Source organism: Rhinolophus sinicus, linkage group LG09 (assembly GCF_036562045.2).
Source record: "Rhinolophus sinicus isolate RSC01 linkage group LG09, ASM3656204v1, whole genome shotgun sequence".
In the NCBI taxonomy this organism is placed as follows: domain Eukaryota; kingdom Metazoa; phylum Chordata; class Mammalia; order Chiroptera; family Rhinolophidae; genus Rhinolophus; species Rhinolophus sinicus.
The window spans coordinates 52,214,803-52,220,339 of record NC_133758.1 but is presented as its reverse complement, the minus strand read 5'-3'; the positions used below and the strand labels follow the sequence as shown (position 1 = coordinate 52,220,339).

Sequence of the window (5,537 nt, the reverse complement as noted above, 5' to 3'; positions counted from 1 at the left end):
AGTATTATCTATCAGTGTAGTTAGCAGGTCACCCTGTCACATGATCTTGTAGCCATCTCTATTGACGAGGACCCTGATATTGGCCACTACAAGCTCCCAAACACCATTGGCCAGGGAAGCTTTGCCAAGGTGAGATTGGCCTGGCACATTCTGACCAGGGCAGAGGTGGCTGTCAAAGTCATCCATCAGCAGAGCTCCTGCAGACATTTAGAAGGTAGCTGCATGAGGGTTTGAACCACCCAAGTATTGTGAAGTTATTCGAGGTGATTGAAACCAAGAAAAAAGTGTTCCTCATTATGGAACATGTGTGCAGAGTGGACATGCACAGTTATCTGAAACACCACGGCAGCTTGACCGAGAATGAGGCCCCAGGCATTCTGGAAGCTGGTATCTGCTGTACAGTACTGCCACCAAAGGGGCGTTGTCCACAGGGACCTGAAGCCAGAGAACGTGCTTCTGGATTCAGAAGTGAACCTAAAACTTATTGGCTTGGGTCTCAAAGAAGAGTTCATTGGCCAGAAGCCGAGCATGTTGTATAGCAACCTCTCTTATGCCGCCCCAGAACTCTTCCATAACTATGACGGCCCCGGAATAGACGGAATAGACGTGTGGAGCCTGGGAGTGCCTCTCTATAAGATGGTCACTGGGATCCTGCCGTTTGTGGGAAGAAGACATGGCAGCGGGTACTGAGAGGGCACTTCCATGTGTCCTCTTACATCGCGTATGAGTGCCTAACGATCTTAAAAAGGTTAATAACCGTCAACCCCAGCAACAGAGGATTGCTAGGAAAAGTAATGAAGGGCCGATGGCTAACCTTGGGCCAGGAGGAGACATTGAGGCCTTACATTTGAGCCATCCTGTGACAACGTGCACGCCTGCGTGACCAAGAAGATTATGAAAATGGGGTTTGAGCGGGACCATATTCAGGATTCAATGGCACATAAGCTACGACAGACAGATAGTCACTTACCTGATTCTCAGCACCAACAAACCCAAGGTGAAGGGCCACACCATCATAGTAGGTCCTTCTGTTGCTTGGATTTGAATAGCCCCAGGCCTTCCTCAACCCTCAAGGTTCAGCCATAAGCCAGAATGCCAAAGAGCTTGCCCCTGTCCAGTCAGCCTGTAGTCGAGGAATGCCACTCCCACACCCAACCCAGAACCGAGCACCAGGATTCCCCAGCCCAGCCCGGGATCGAGTACTAGCACTGCCACACCCAGCCCAGAGCTGAGGACCAGCACTCCACAATCCATCCTGCAGTCGAGGATGAGCACTCCCCAAATGAGCCCAGACTCAAGGACTGCCGCCCCAACCCAGCCCTTCAGCGTGGCCCTTGGGGGTCCCCCTCTACCTATAGCACTAAAAGTAGCAGCAGCAGTAGTGTAGCCCCAGAGGAAGCAAACATGGAAAACTCCCCCTATGCTGGGCATCCCGATGGTGTGACCTCAGCCTCTTCCTCGGGCCACAGCCAGGGTTGTCAGGCTGTGGCTAGGAGGTTCTCAACCCTTATTTTAAGCCACCTCTGCTGTTGGCTGTCTGCATAGAAGCAACATGGGAAACGGAACCAAGTAAAGCCCATATAATGTTTAAATTGTGGATGTCCAAGGCAGGGCCACAGTGAAATTCTCTGGGAAATTCAAGATGCTCTCCCTGAATATGAAATGCTGAACTCGAAAATGTTGTGTTCCAGGGAGGCCGGCCACATGGTGACTGGGCCCAGGCTGGACACAGACAGCTGTAGCTGGTAGCAGTGCAGGTATTACACGCAGTGTGTGAAGGACTGGGTCCAGTGGACAACTGAGGTGTGGAAACTGCCCCAGCTTTCTCCGCACAGGATTCAAATCAGGTGGCCTTAAGAAGTATTGTACCCAAAATACCTGGTGAGGATGAAGGATCGCTGGAGCCCCCTGGGGGAGAAGAGCAGAAGTTAGCCTCACTGCAGGTCCACCACTTGCCCCCACCTGGGTGAAACTTCAGAGACTGGACTGTTGTTCCTTCTCTTTTCTTCCATGTTTGTGGGGTGTGGGTTGTTCTTTTTAAAGTACTGGGTTCTTCCAAATCTTGTAGTATACTGATGCTCCAGGAAGATGTCTCAGACACTCTGTTTTGCACCTCCCTGCCCAGAATTGGGGCTGTGCATCCTCCAGGTTGAGAAGTGGATAGTGATGTAGTACTTGGCCTTAATCAGAACAACTAATGGAAATGTGACTGAAGACAATAATCATGGTAATGCCCAATAACAATGAATGTGGTACCAAAGGGAACAGGCTGTGAGCCGGATTGCAAGGTAGAAAGGCAGAAATTGTGTGTTACCTTCCTATACTCACACTACCTAATGTTTTCAGAGGACTGAGGGGGACTTTTGGTCCTGTGGCCTGTGTCAATTAAGACCAAAACGTCTGCTATAGGATAGCAAAGTCCCATGAACCAGCCTGGGTGGGAAGTGGCTGGGTTGTGGGCCCCAAAGCAGCACTTAGCTTAGCAGCTGAATTTCCTGACTAAGGCAGGAGTTGGGCCTTCCCGTTTCTCCATTAGGATGAGTCCCCAATGCAGAAGTTTTACCAGTGAAATGGAAAGGAGGCTTGAGAGCAGGAGGAAGCTGGAGTGTTAGGTGCATACAGAACAGAGGTGCAGGGCAAGGCTGGGGAACGGGGGGTGGCGAGTAGACCAGGACCCCTTGTTTCCAGGACCACCCCCAGGGTGCATTTTCCTGTGTCTTCAAACTTAAACATCCTCCAGCTCAGGGCCTGGACAGCAGTCAGCTCCGATGACAATGCTCTGCTCAGGAGACTTTATCCTTCTGTGAGCTCTGGCCTTAGCTGGGTGGCCCAGTGGCTGCCTGGGATCTCCCTCATGATCCCCAGCTCAGTGCCACAGGAAGGGCTTTGGGTTTTGTTCTAAAGAGTAGGATATACTGAGGAGGAAGGGACATGATCAACTGCCATTGGACAAGACGCCTCTGGCTACCTGTGCATAGTGGGCTCGCAGTAGGAGAGAGAGAGAGCCTCAGAGTCAGTAACGGAGTCCCACCAGCAATTTGCCAACAAATCTGCTGAAAATCACTCATTGGCCCATGATTTTCAGCTGCTTCCTGAATTAGGAATTACTTAATGCAATTTTCTCATGGACAATCTCTCATCAAGCATGAACTCAGGATAGGAAGTAGCAGGTGGTAGGAGGGAACATTAAAAGATGTGTAGCCGAGACATCCAGGTGGCTCCCAATAACCTCGCCATCTTCTCTCTCAGAGCAACCAATCACCCAACTTATAGCCAGGCATGCGGCCGCCCAGCACTACAGAATTCCCAGCCTCTTCTGCAGCTAGGCTGAGAGCGTGACCAGGCTCTCCCTCCAAGACCGGAAGGGAAGTAATCTGTACAACTTCTAGGACAGTTTCTAGGAAAGAGAAGCATGTCCTTCTTTCTGCTTCTCCCTCTGCCCTGTTTCTGGGAATGCAAACTCTGAGGCTGGAGCTCCGTCCTGGCCCATGTGGACTAGGGTGACTTCCCTGGGACAACAAGACACCAGGGAGAGGAGTTTCCTTGAGCAGCTCTGCCAGACCAGCTCTGGACTGTCTGCCTCCAGAAGAAGCAGGAAAGAGATGCAAATTTCTGTCTGCCACCCTCATGTAAGGCCTTTTCTTAGAGAAACTGAACCTTATTCTAACCAGGACAGTAGCCTTGGAGGGGACTTTTCTGTGTGGTTCCTTTGGGTAAGTCTACTCCAAGAACCACAGCTGTCTGAAACTGTCAGCCCTCCTTTCCATGGGGTGACAGCCAAGCTCAGCTCCAGGCTATTCTCTCCTGGCACTTCTCCGGAAATCTAACCTGTGAAAATGGAAGCTCCCAACCAAGTAAGTCTGGAGCAAGTCGTTCCAGGGATGTCCTCCTATTCTTTCCGCCCACACTAGTGCACCCCAGTCTCTCCCAAAGATGCAGCTGCTTTTGAAATATGCTGCACTGACTCTCTCCCTGCTAACATCTGCAGATATTAAAGAGCTCAAGGAACAGGCTCTCATGTCTGGTATAACTTGATTATTGCTAGAAATATAAGTTTGGAACTGGCATGTTCCCTGCTAAATGGACAAGTTTAAAAACCTAATTTCCTGTGGAAACTACGTCCAATAGAACCTTCTTGGAGTACATCTTTTAGAGTGATCCTCTCCCTGGATATTGCTATATCCTTCACCTTAGCTTTGGCCTCCAAAAGAGTGACACCTCAGGTTGTTCTTCTCTATCCGCAATGTAGGATAACTGGTGATAGGAGTTGCCTCATTGGGTGTGTCGGTTCTCAGGTACTAAGTTGTCTGGGTAGGTGGCTGAGATAGCCCTTGGGAACTACTGCTGGCACTGATGCTGTCATCCAGTTCAATCCTTTTCATACTATGAAGGTGCAAAACAGCTAATATTATACCTACAAGAAATATTACTGCATAGCAGCGGGATTTTAGTAGATTAAAAAGATCTAAATAAAGAAAAGCAAACATTTGTAAAAACAGCCAAAGGTCAAGTTTTTGAAGTTCAGGTGACAATGGTGCTCACTGAAAGTTGTAAGCTGTGAGATCTTTCTCACAGAAATCTGCTTCCTATTACCCATGTGTATAGAGAAGGAGTAAAGCCCATGGTGGTATTGCTTTACGTGAATTGGGGGACTCTTAAATTGTTTTTACAGCAGTGCAAATTAGTAGAGGCTAATGATCCTCAGGCAATTTCTCAGACCTGGTACACATGGCTATTCAGATTGCCTGTGGAATGAGCTATCTGGCCAAAAGGAAAGTCATCCACAAAGACCTGGCTGCTAGGAACTATGCCATTGATGGCACACTTCAAGTTAAGATCACAGACAATGCTCTCTTCAGAGACGTGTTCCCCATGGACTATCACTATGAAAATGACAATGAAAACAGGCCAGTTCGATGGATGGCTCTGGAAAGTCTGGTTAATAATGAGTTCTCCAGTGCCTTCAGAGTGATGCTGCGGGAGCTCGTGACTCTGGGCCAAACGCCCTATGTGGACATTGACCCCTTTGAGATGGCCGCATACCTGAAAGATAGTTACTGAATAGCCCCGCCAATCAACTGTCCTGATCAACTATTTGTGGTGACAGCTTATTGCTGGCCTTAGATCCGGAGGAGAGGCCCAAGTTCCGGCAGCAGGTACAGTGTTTCACAGAGTTGACCTGGGGGCCTATGTGTGACTTTCCTCTCACAATCCCACACATCCAGTGGAAGGTGCCTGTCAGGGCTTGCTTGGAGCCAGTCATGGACACTTTATTCATGACACAACTCCAGCAGGAGCACATTTGTCTTCCAGACGCCGTGCTTTAGGAATGCTTTACAATCAGAACTTTTTAAGACACACTTAATAATATGGTATATTTTCTAGATATCAGTTTTATTAGGTTGAACTGAAAAGGTTTTTGTAAATTTGGGGGCCCAAAATTTTTAAAACATAGTTACTTTGGACTATGGATACATTCTTACAACCTAAATAAACAGTTTTTTAAATTATTCAAACACAGGGGAAAAAAAGCCTAA

At 48.6% G+C, this 5,537-nt stretch overlaps 1 pseudogene; it reads left to right on the top strand.

Moving 5' to 3' along the window:
* The first annotated feature begins 360 nt into the window (after window positions 1–360).
* On the top strand, window positions 361–5,327 carry LOC109435039 (tyrosine-protein kinase RYK; annotated as a pseudogene).
* The last annotated feature ends 210 nt before the right edge of the window (window positions 5,328–5,537 follow it).